We start from the raw sequence: 13,231 nt of genomic DNA, 5'->3' as shown, positions 1-13,231 counted from the left end.
AATTCCTTTCCAGTGTTGTTTGCTACATTCAAGTTAATTAGCTTACTCAACCATTGCATTGCCCAATCACAGCCTCTATCCTTATCCCCTTGAGAATGCGACGAAATCGGAATTAGCAATAACTTTTTTTTCCATTTCCAAAAATTTTCATATAAGAGGTAAAATAAAATAATGTATAGGAGCTTAGTCATTTACCTAAATTGGTTTTACTGCAGGTTTGAAAAGCAAACGTTCTCACCCCTCACCCTTTCCAGCCACAACACACAACCAACTGCACTCCCTGCCAGCCACTCTCCCCTCCCTACCGAACCCCCACCCGCACTCAGGATCTGTGTTGAGGATGTATGCTCGCTCTTCCAGATACAGAAGACCAGGAAGGCACCAGGCCTGGATGGCGTGTCACCCTCCTGTCTTAAAAGTCTGTGCTGACCAGCTGGCCCCCATTTTCACACTGATCTTCAACAGATCACTGGAGCTGTGTGAAGTCCCCTCCTGCTTCAAGAGCGCCACTATCATCCCTGTCCCCAAGAATCCCCATATCACAGGATTAAATGACTACAGGCCCATTGCCCAGACGTCTGTGGTCATGACACCCTTTGAGAGGCTGATGCTGGCCCACCTGAAGGAAATCACAGGCCCCTTGCTTGACCCACTGCAGTTTGCCTAACGGGCAAACAGGTCAGTGGATAATGCAGTCGATATGGGATTGCATTACATCTTCTAACACCTCGACTCCCCAGGGACATATGCAACGGTCCTGTTTGTGGACTTCAGCTCAGTGTCCAAAACCATCGTCCCAGATATCCTCCACTCTAAACTCACCCAGCTCACTGTACTAGCCCCCATCTGCCAGTGGATTAGACAGGAGACAGCTGGTGAGGCTGGGGGGGGGGGGGGTCACATCCAGCACCTGGACAATCAGCACTGGCACCCCCCAGGGATGTGTGCTCCCCCCTCTACTCTTCTCCATCCATACAAATGACTACACCTCAGAAGACCCATCTGTTAAACTCCTGAACTTTGCAGACCACACAATCATCACTGACCTTATTGGCCTTGGTGATGAGTCTGCATATAGACAGGAGGTTGGTCAACTGGCCCTCTGGTGCGGCCATAACAACCTGTAGCTGAACATGCTCAAAACAGTGGAGATGACAGTAGACTTAAGGAGGAGTCCCCCAACACTGCCCCCCCACCATACTCAACAGCATGGTGCCTACGGTAAAAACCTACAGATTCCTGGGTTCCACAATCTCCTAGGACCTAAGGTGAGCATTCAACATAGACACAATCATCAAAAAGGCCCAGCAGAGGATGGACTTCCTCCGCCAGCTCAAGAAACTCAACCTGCCTCAGGAACTGCTGATTCAGTTCTTCACTGCAATAACCCAGTCTGTCCTCTGCACTTCAATCACTGTCTGGTTTGGATCGGGCACCAAGCTGGACAGGGACAGACTACAACGGACAGTCAAGTCTGCAGAGAAAATCATTGGTACCAACCTGCCCTCTATTCAGGACTTATACACCTCCAGACTCAGGATACAGACAGGCAACATCACTGCAGACCCATCACACCCTGGTCACAACCTGTTCCAACTCCTCCCCTTTGGCAGGCGCTACAGATCTCTGTATACCAAAACAACCAGATATAAAAAGTTTCTTTCCACAGGCTGTCATTCAAATGAACGCTTAACACTGTCAAATAAATCCAACTATTTTGTATATACTATACTGTACTGTACAATGTACGTATACTGGTACGCACCGTCATGTCCTTCTACCTCAGTCCTCAGGCATGTATGTAAGTAACCTGCTAACATCCATTTCAGCATATCTAATATATTCTCTGCATCACTGCACTTTATCACCTCTTTTTTTTTTTTTTTTTTTAATTTATTTCTGATTTTCCCCTTTTTTCTCCCAATTTAGTGGCCAATTGATCCCTATTTTAATTCAAACACCCACCCTCGTATTGCATGCGTTCGCCAACTGCATCTCTCCGGCCGGCAGTCTCGAAGGAAAGCGCCTCCCCACTTTCGTGACAAGGCGACTCCAGGCCGAACCACTGTTTTTCCGACACACACAGAGACGCATTCACATGACGAACACAAGCCGACTCCGCCCCCCTCCCGAAGACAGCGTTGCCAATGATTGCTGCTTCATCGAGTCCGGCCATAGTCGGATCTGTATCACCTCTTTTTTAACCTGTATATAGTCAATCCTTTTGTATATATATCTGAAGAGTGTTGTGTTGTAGTGTTTTTATTCGATGTCAAGTACACAGAGAGAGCCACGGAACCAGAGTCAAATTCCACGTATGTGCAAACCTACATGGCCAACAAATGTGATTCTGGTTTTTGAGTATAAATAGTCTTAATATCCAGTTGGGACAGACATTAAACTTATTAATTCCTCCAAGTAGCTTATTACAGGGAGAGATACCCATCACTGCCTCCTGCATCAGTCTGTAGATAAGTCACTGCCTCCAAAGAGAACTGTGTTAAACTATTCATCTACAAGATCCTCACTGAGAAATTACATCGTCTGTCTCCATTCCTGCATTTTAGATCTATTGGTAACATCTATACCTTCAGGATATTTTGAAAAGGTTTCAACCCCAGAGTTGTCACATGCACATTTTTGGGGGTTCTGTCAGTTTATCTGGTTTTGTAAATGTATCAAAAAACAAAGGCTAGGGTGTCCGGGTAGCATTGTGGTCCATTCTGTTGCCTAACCAACACAGGGATCATCAGTTCGAATCCCCTCGTTGCCTCCAGCTTGGTCAGGCATCCCTACAGACACAATTGGTCGTGCGGGTGGGAAGCTAGATGTGGGTATGCATCCTGGTCGCTGCAGTAGCGCCTCCTCTGGTTGGTCGGGGTGCCTGTTCAAGGGGGGGGGGCTGGGGGGAATAGCGTGATCCTCCCACGTGCTACGTCCCCCTGGTGAAACTGCTCACCTCACTGTCAGGTGAAAAGAAGCAGCTGGCAATTCCACATGTATCAGAGGAGACGTGGTAGTCTGCAGTCCTCACCAGATCGGCAGAGGGGGTGGAGAAGCAACCGGGACAGCGCGGAAGAGTGGGGTAATTGGCCAAGTACAATCGGGGAAAAAAAGGGGGGGGGATTGAAAAAACAAAAACAAAGGCTTTGGGTGTATATATTGAAACAAATGATGTAACGCTCATTTCTTCATTATGTAGACCAGTGTTTCTCAACCGGGGGTCCGCGGACCCCTAGTGGTCCGTGTTGTAATTGCAAGGGATCCGTGGAAATAAAATATCTTTAAAAAAAAGATCCTATGACATTTATAGAAATAGGATTATTTTACTCAAATGTGACTGAGACCTTTATCTACCTAAACTATAAAGGGTAACAGGACTTTTTTCTCTAATTACATGTTTCACAAGTGTAATTTAATAAGAGATCTCGCTCCCGTTTGCATTGTTAAAAGTTAACAGAATTTTTATGCAGTGTTACATATATCTGAAAGTTACTGAATACATATTCTGTTTTGATATGTAAGGTAGTAATGTAAATCCGCCACAGGGTGGCACTGTTACGCTGTATGTTCCCCTGGGAATGCCGCAAATGGCGATGTTTGTCCCTTTTGCAACACCGTACCCCTAAGTCTTGTCCCGGGCAAAAGGCTACGTTGATCACATGTTTTTTTGTTTGTCTGCCGGAAGGTGAGCAGTGTTGCTGGCGGTCTGCATTATCATAAGAACATTGATTTATATCGCACATATTGTCTAACTGTTTATTCTGTGGTGTTAATAGACAAGTTTGCTTATAACCTCGTTAAAGTTTGATGTCGAACATTGTATTTGGCAAGAGAAATGTGACAGAAAGTGTTGGCTAGCCTGTTGAGCATTAGCATGGCATATAACGCAGGATGCAGTATTATTTGAGCAGATTATCCATGGTTTTTTTGTTTAATTTTATGGGTAATAAGTGCCAAGCCTCCGCCTCTAACCCGCACTTTGCGTTCGGCCGTCGTCTCCCTACACGCCCTGGGACTCTGCGTTGTGTTTGTTGTGGTATGATGTTTGCGTGGAAAAGGAAGGAGGCGGAGGCTTGGGATCGTGTCTGAGACCTGGACACTTTACTGGCACTCGCTTACACTTCACCTCTCATCAATCAGCTGGCCGCTGGCCTCATCATACTCTCAGCTTCCGGCAGAAGAAACAAAAAAAAACACATTTCTCTTTCTCAATAAAATTAAAATAAAAAGTGCAAATAAACACATCTCATATCAAAATGCTACCTTACGGCAAAACCACAGCAAATGTCATCCATTTTAAATTAAATAAGGCACTTAGTACCCATAAAATTAAACAAAAAACCATGGATAATCTGCTCAAATAATACTGCATCCTGCGTTATATGCTATGCTAATGCTCAACAGGCTAGCCAACACTTTGTCACATTTCTCTTGCCAAATACAATGTTCGACATCCAACTTTAACTAGGTTATAAGCAAACTTGTCTATTAACACCACAGAATAAACAGTTAGACAATATGTGCGATATAAATCAATATTTTTATGATAATGCAGACCGCCAGCAACACTGCTCACCTTCCGGCAGAAGAAACAAAAAAACATGTGATCAACGTAGCCTTTTGCCCGGGACAAGAACTAGGGGTACGGTGTTGCAAAAGGGACAAACATCGCCATTTGCGGCATTCCCAGAGGAACATACAGCGTAACAGGGCCATCCTGTGGCGGATTAACATTACTACCTTACAGTTACATATATCTGAAAGTTACTGCATAAGAATTCTGTTTTGTTAACTATATCTAAGTTACAACTGAAAGCTCTTATTTTTGCCCCAAAGAGTGAATAAATGCTATAATGCAATTTAAAATGCAGTTTCTACTGTTTCTATCAAATTGCAACCCCCCTCCCCCAAGATCAGGTGGAGGGGTCCTCAGGGTAGATCAAAAATACGCAGGGGGTCCAGGACCCCAAAAAGGTTGAGAACCACTGATGTAGACAACTAACGAACATGTCTGATGCGAGTGGTTGCATATGGCAGGTTTAATCTATTACATGGACTTGTTGAGGAGGTGGCGAGTATTGGGCCAGATGTTCTACTTGCCAAAATGCCAAGCGGTGCGGTGGCCTCTTCCTTCCTGGTGTAGTAATTGCCGTGGGTCCATCAGGACGTAGCATATGGCCACTCCTACGCAAATGTGTCCGCAGCAGCACCTTCTCATGGTACCTCCTGTTTTCACAAAGTCTGCTGCGGGTGCGACCGGGTTCCCAGCAGTATAACCGGGTGGGTCGATTGCACTCGTTAGCCTTGGTTGGCAGCCAATCTAGAAGGACAACTCCGATTTCAAACCCGGGTAGATAAAGCTCGTTAGCCTGTTGGGCAGTTCATCTAGGAGGAGGACAACTCTGATTTCAAACCTCCGCTGCCTTGCGGGTATACTCGTCTACGGGAAAGACTTTGGGAAGAAACCCTGAGGAAAAATCTGCATCCGTCTCGATTGCCAGTCGTCTCGCTAGTCTTGCCACTGGTAGTAGGTGGTCTCGGACGAGAGAGCGGGGTTGATGATATGCAAGTCTTCCTCACTTTAATCATTGCGCAAATCATCAGTCATCCATCACAGGAAGACTAGTTGCCACACATTCTCACAATGCATGCGCACCCCCACCCAAAAAAAACCCAAGTAGTTGTCGCAGTGTACACACAAAATTTCCATCTTCCCCCGAAAGAGCACGGAAGCTGTGCATAACTGAATCCTTATCAGGGCTGCTGAACAACTATAAGTAGAATGCCCTTGAGGCCTACGCATGGAACTCTGTGACATAGTCCTTTAAGTAAGCAAGGCAGGGCTCGTACTAGTCGGCCCTCCTCAACCCCTGGCTGTGGCCCCTCCAATGCAGCCGCGGAGGCACCCAGAGTTTGGCCCGGAGCATGGCCTAGCACGGAGTCTGACTGGAGGCCAGGAGGCGATTGAGGAGGCTGTAGGTTAAGTGCTGGTTGTGGTTGCTGAGGGGCTGTCAGCTATAGGGCCTGAGGAATATGAGGGGGCCCCTGTGGCTTTATATGTACCGGCACCAGTGGAGGAGAGGCTGGTGGTGGAACCACATTACATTACAGTCATTTAGCCGACGCTTTTATCCAAAGCGACTTACAATAAGTGCATCATTTAACGTAGGAAATCAGGAGAACTATTAGTCATCAGAGGTCATAAGTGCATCTTCGCTCTAAACAAGCATCTCAGAGCAAAACCAGTGCTAAAGTAAAAGCGCGAGAAAGTGATTTTGTTTTTAAATGAGTGAATACAATAAGTGCTAAGAACAAGTAAAGGGTAGTAGTTCTTAAAGAAGTGAGTTTTCAACCTGCGCTGAAAGATGGGCAGCGACTCCACTTTCCTGACATCAGTGGGGAGTTCATTCCACCACTGTGGGGCCAGGACAGAACAGAACCGTGACCGGGTCGATCGACAGCAGGGGCCTCTGAGCGACGGGGCAACCAGGCGTCCCGAGGCAGCAGAGCGAAGTGGTCAGGCAGGGGTATAGGGCTTGACCACGGCCTGGAGATAGGAAGGAGCTGTTCCTTTCACTGCCCTGTAGGCTAGCACCAGTCTTAAACTGGATGCGAGCAGCTACTGGGAGCCAGTATAGGGACATGAGAAGGGGAGTTGTGTGGGAGAACTTAGGGCGGTTGAACACCAGACGAGCTGCAGCTTTCTGAACAAGCTCCAGAGGTCTGATGGCCGACGCCGGTGCGCCAGCAAGGAGGGAGTTGCCGCAGTCCAGCCAGGAGATGACCAGAGCCTGGATGAGCACCTGTGCCGTCTTGTCGGTGAGGAATGGGTGAATCCTCCTGATGTTATAGAGGAGAAATCTGCAGGAGCGAGCAACCGATGCAACTTTTGCAGCAAACGACAGTTGGTCGTCCAGGATCACACCCAGATTCCTCACAGTCCGAGTTGGCGTCGCCACGGTGTTGTCAATGGTGATGGCCAGGTCTCGGTGCGGGCAACTTTTCCCTGGGAGGAACATCAGCTCTGTCTTGTCCAGATTGAGCTTCAGGTGGAGTCGCCTGTAACACCCGGGCTGGCTCTCCCTGAACACGGGAAGCATGAAGCCATTGAAAAGAGGAGGCGCTGTGGCGAATTGAAGTCTGTAGCCCCTGGCTAGTGTCGTCAACGCCCATTTTGACGCCGTACATGTTTTCCGACTCTCTATCTGCGAAGAAATGTGATGGCCCGGCGGCCTGCCCAGGGTGTCTCCCCGCCTGCCACCCAATGACTGCTGGGAAAGGCCCCAGCATGCCCGCGACACTGACAGCAGGATAAGCGGTTTGGATAATGGATGGATGGATATCTGTGAAGATTGAGGAGAGTGAAGCTCTGTCTGATACGATCTGATACGATCTCTGGGAACCTCTTTTAAGTGTACGACGCTGCCCTTTGGCGGCTGACTGGTCGCTACACATGGGTGCTACTACGCATGCGCGAACTGAGACTCGGGACAGCGTTTGTTATTTTATTTTTTTTCCAAAATGATGCATCATGTATAGGAGAACTGAGCACACAGTGCAAACACAATTACAACCTACGCAAAATAAGAAGTAAACAAAAAAACAACAACAAACAAACAAACAAAAAAGCTAAGGGGTCTCTTCTAATACGTGTAAGGTATCGGGAGACTCGGAAAGGCTGCCCTGGGCTGTTTCACCCCAGGGAGGGCACCGGGAGAAGCTGTCTCGCAGTCCGCTTGGCCTGGGGCAATTTCTTCCCTTCGTAGCGGGACCGGGGAGCCTCCGCAACGACAGTGGACTTCCCAGTCTCTCCGCGGCGTGTTTACACACGTCGTGCATGTCAGTGCTAGGTGGAGGCTGTGCAGCCTCACCCTCGCCTTTAGCAGCAGACAGGCATGGAGAGCTGGGAGTCTGTGCCGGGGGAACGAAGGAACAACTATCCTCGTCGTCCTCCTTCGACATCAGAGCATCTTCGCCCTCTGATTCTCCGTCCTCCTCAACCACGCCGAGATGAAGGGGGCGTCCGGGTAGTGTAGCGGTCTATTCCTTTTCCTACCAACATGGGGATGGCCGGTTCAAATCCCCGTGTTACCTCCGGCTTGGTCAGGCGTCCCTACAGACACAATTGACCTTTTGTAAAGTCCCGCCCCCCTTAGTTAGGCTTAGCTCTCTCTTGGCTTAAGTCCTACTTATCTGGAAGAACACATTGTGTCTGCTATAATAATATTATATCAACATTTTCTGACATTAAATATGGTTTGCCTCAGGGCTCAGTTCTTGGCCCTCTACTTTTCTCTCTTTACATTACACCTCTTGGCCAAATTATACGCAGTTATGGAATAAATTTACATTGCTATGCTCATGATACTCAGTTGTATGTGCCTATAAGGGCTGATGATCATACTCAAATCACTAACTTAGAGGCCTGCTTGGCTACTGTGAAAAACTGGATGTCACTTAACTTTCTGCTTTTAAATTCAGATAAAACCGGGATGCTGGTCATTGGCCCTGCTAGACACAGACACCAATTTGATCAAGTAACGTTAACAATCGACAACTCTGTGGTTTCACAAAGTGTGGCAGCCAAAAATCTTGGTGTTATGTTTGATCCCAGCCTTTCCTTTGATAAGCACATTAAAGAAATTACCAAGACTGCCTTTTTTCACCTACGTAACATAGCTAAAATTCGGTCTTTTCTCTCCATGGCTGACGCAGAGACTCTAATACATGCATTTGTTTCATCCAGACTTGATTACTGTAATGTTCTGTTCTAAGGTCTGCCACATTCTAGTACTAAAAGTCTTCAGATGGTTCAGAATGCTGCGGCTAGAATCCTAACTAAAACTAGGAAATTTGACCATATTACACCAATTCTTGCCTCCCTTCATTGGCTTCCTATCCATGTTAGATCAGAATACAAGGTGCTTCTGCTGACTTATAAAATCCTAAATGGGCTTCCCCCATCCTACCTGTCTGATCTCCTTAAACCTTACATGTCATCTCGAGCACTTCGTTCTCAAAATCCAGGGCTCCTGTGTGATCCAAAGTTAAAAAGAAGTCAGCTGGTGGCAGCAGGGCCTTTTCCTATCGGGCCCCGTTCTTGTGGAATAACCTGCCTGCTGCCATCAGACCATCAGAGTTTGTTGAGTCTTTAAATCCAAACTTAAAACTCATCTTTTTGCCTTAGTTTACAATTAGTTGCCTTTAAGTTGAGTGCTTCACAATCTGTACTGGATGGCGGGTTGATTTTCTGTCTCAATGAATTTACCAACCACTGTTCTGCCGACGAGATTATCGAGTATAGATTACAGAGTATAGATTATGACTAATTGATAACTTAATTGATTATGGCTAATGACTATTGCAAACTGTTCTCTTCTCTAACATGTCTTTTCTCTCTCTCTGAATGATGTCTTCTCCTTTCTCTTTTTCTGTGTGTGAATGGTGTCATGTGAGTCTCTCTTGCATGCCTGTGCAGTCGGTTCTCCTCCCCGGTCTCCGTGGTGATGGTGGTCGTCATTTGGATGCTGCCGGCCCTTCCTCTCCTCACATAAGTTTTTTTTTTATTACATGATGATGCTGGTCGCGTGGCTTGGGTCCTGGACTGCTCCGTTGGCATGTGGACACTGCTTGGCATCCTGTGCATCATGTTCTTCATATATTTTATGTCCATTATAATTCTCTTATCCTCTTTCAATGTTGTATTATGTAAATTGCGTGAACACAACATCCATTGCACGCTGTCCGTCTTGGGAGAGAGATCCTCCTCTGCTGCTCTCCCTGAGGTTTCTTCCTAGTTTTTCTCCCTGTTAAAGGGTTTTTAGGGAGTTGTTCCTTATCCGATGAGAGGGTCTAAGGACAGGATGTGCTGCTGTTAAGCCCACTGAGGCACATTTGTAATTTGTGATATTGGGCTATACAAATAAAATTGATTTGATTTAGTTACTGCCCGTCATGCATTTCAGAACTATCCCGGAAGTAGCCGGAAAACACCAAAACATGAAGGAAGAAATCAGCGCATTGTGTGGGTAACAGTAACAGTAATAATACGTTAGCTGTATTAGCTATCAATAATAGCTAGTAGCTAGCTTAGCTTGGAGCAGACAGGTATTTGTGTTGATTCTGGATGGATGAAGCTGGCCATGGGGGGGGGGTCTGCTATACTGCCAAATCTATTGCCCACATTGCGCTTCTTGCATTGTGGGTTTGGGGAAGGGAAAGAAAATTACACCCCTCCAGACTTTTCACATATCTAGTATCCGGTCTGCAGATCCCATAAGTCCACCGTTTCAGCATTTTGCTGTGTGTTTGAAAGCTTGACGGACCGTTGCTAAGGGAGGATTGGACCAGCACCGTTCTGGGGCGGTACTTTGCGAAAGGTCAATTGGCCGTGTCTGCAGGTGGGAAGCCGGATGTGGGTGTGTCCTGGTCGCTGCACTAGCGCCTCCTTTGGTCGGTCGGTCGGGCTGCCTTTTCGGGGGGGGGGCTGGGGGGAATAGCGTGATCCTCCCACGTGCTATGTCCCCCTGGTGAAACTCCTCACTGTCAGGTGAAAAGAAGCGGCTGGTGACTCCACATGTATGGGAGGAGGCATGTGGTAGTCTGCAGCCCTCCCCGGATCGGCAGAGGGGGTGGAGCAGAGACCGGGACGGCTCAGAAGAGTGGGGTAATTGGTCGAGTACAATTGGGGAGGAAAAAGGGGGGGGGCACACCGAGATGGGGTTCCTCGGGGGTGGGGCCGGTAAGAATAGGGTCCTTATCCGAGATGCTAGCCTGGCGGACTAGTCTTCGGCGGAGGCCTTTAGCCGTGAAGCGGGCGCAGTGAGCGCACGAGCCGGGGTTGTTGACAGCGAGCGGCTCGGGGGTGTTCCAGCCCAAGACACGCGGAGCAGACGTGGTAGGTGTGTTTCGCTTCCGCAGGTGCACAGGCGGGCGGGGTCGCTTTGCTCCACGGTGGGAAGCAGCTTGGCAGCTGTATCCAGTTAGCTGGCGTGCTAAAGGGGAAACAATGATCTGCAGTGAGAATCTCGTTAGCTAGCTCCAACGGCGGGCGCGCAGCGGAGGTGACCGCAGGTTGCCGGTAGGTGACCGCAGGTTGCCGGGCTCGTTAGCTCGCTCGAAGTAGCCAATTCAACGTGCTAGCTAGCTTGTGGAAGCAGAAATACTCCGCTGTTTGGTGACAGGCCAGAGTAAAAAAACCCCTCAAAAAACCTTACCTATGGTGAAGGCAGTCGTACCGGTATCTCAGCGGCTAGCGTCCGACGACAGAGGTGTGTCCTTCCGCTCCGGTGTGAGGACAGTTTAGCTAGTCAGCTTAGACACGGGCGAGAGCGGCTAACCCGCTTCCGAAGCGAGAAGAGGCGCTTGACTGCAGAGTGACGTTGCGTCAGTCTTATATAGGGCGCAGGGCCCTGACGCAGACGTCATGACTGCCAGCCAATCAGGGCCGGTAAAAGCGCCTCTGCGAATACGCGAGGGGGCGTGTCAAGTCCATTTTATCTGTTTAGCCCAGGGGTCCCCAATTACTTTTCATAGCGGGCCACTTTTAAAACCACGGGCCACTCAACCTCCAGCAGCACGTTGTTCGTTAGTTTGTTTCGTTGTCGATACGTTGCAGGTATTATAATTCAAACAGAGATTTTTCATCTATTTTTCGATATATTACTAGTCTTACTTTTACTAAGAAATTAATTATTTCACATACAGTAGTTGCCAAAAGTTTAGCCCGGGTGCCGAAATTTTTATTCCCAAAAAAAAACTAAAAGTTTTTCCCTACCAAAATAGGGAAATAAAAAAAAAAATTCCTTCTGGCATTTCTCCAAAAATTCTCGCGGACCATAAATCAACCCGTCACGGGCCGGACGTGGCCCGCGGGCCGCCTATTGGGGACCCCTGGTTTAGCCCAATATCACAAATTACACATTCCGCTCGGTGGGCTTAACAGCGACACAACATCCTGCTCTTAGCCCCTCTCATCGGATAAGGAACACCTCCATAAAAAACAAAACCCCCTTTAACAGGCAGAAACCCAGGACGAAACCTCAGGGAGACCAAGCGAGGAGGATCTGCCTCCCAACACGGGCAGCGTGCAACGGATGTCGTGTGTTATGTTGCCCATTAAATGTCTGTGTGCAAACCATTTCCCCATTTCACACACACACACACTCACGGAGCTACACAGACGGATGTGGCTTGTTCATTCTCTTCTTTCTTTACCAAGGAACCCAACATGGTACAACCAGTCAATCAATTGCTGGGCGCCCCCTAGTGGTAGCCATACACACAACATAACATTAACCTCAATACATAACATCTCCCCACTAAAATGTGTTGTCAATAAAACACAAAGGATATATGTTCTGTCTTTTACACAACAAAGATGTACTCTTTTCTTTTTTTACACGAAATAAAGCTGGGAGTTATGTTACTTTCTGTATATAATTTGTATGTTGAAAACCATATCTCTTAAAACTCAGAAAGTCTACAGGTCTTTGCACAACTAGTTCAGTTCGTTCACTCATCTCGGTGACGTACTGGTGGTTTAGTCATCCTCACGGGATAGAGCCTGCAGTCTACTGAAGTGCTGGCTCTGAGCGTGTCAGCACCTGGTCCACATGGTGTTCCCGTGCTCTTGGTGTTCCTACATTTACCTTGTACGGCACTGGTCCAGTTTGCTCCATTACGACACCTTGTGTCCACTTTTTCTGAAGGTAAGGGTAGTCCGAGCGAGGAGCACTTGGTCCATGGCCTTCTGGAATAACGCCGGGGCTGACGCTGTGCCAGAGGGTAAGCGGTTGTGGCAGAACAGACCTTTCTGTGTAGAGATAGTCAGTAGCTTCCTTGACTTCTCCTCTACTTCCAGCTGCAGGTAAGTGTTTGACAAGTCTAGCTTACTGAAGCGTTGACCTCCAGCTCGGGAAGCAAAAAGGTCCTCAATACGTGGAGTTGGATATTTGTCCACACAGAGAGCTTGGTTGATGGTGACCTTGAAATCGCCAGAGTGTCACTGTGCCATCCTTCTTGTTGACAGACACCACGGGTGTGGCCCAGTCACTGTGCTCCACTGAGGAGATCACACCGAGCTCAGTAAGGCGTGTCAGTTCGGCCGCCACTGAAGGTCGAAGGGCATAAGGCACATTACGTGGTGGCCAGAACTTGGGCCCACTGTCAGCTTTAAGAGTCACTCTGGCTTTAATCCCTTTCATTGTGCCTCGCTTCTTGGAGAAAA

Source organism: Lampris incognitus, chromosome 8, assembly GCF_029633865.1.
Source record: "Lampris incognitus isolate fLamInc1 chromosome 8, fLamInc1.hap2, whole genome shotgun sequence".
Taxonomy (NCBI): Eukaryota; Metazoa; Chordata; class Actinopteri; order Lampriformes; family Lampridae; genus Lampris; species Lampris incognitus.
This window is presented reverse-complemented; position numbering follows the sequence as displayed.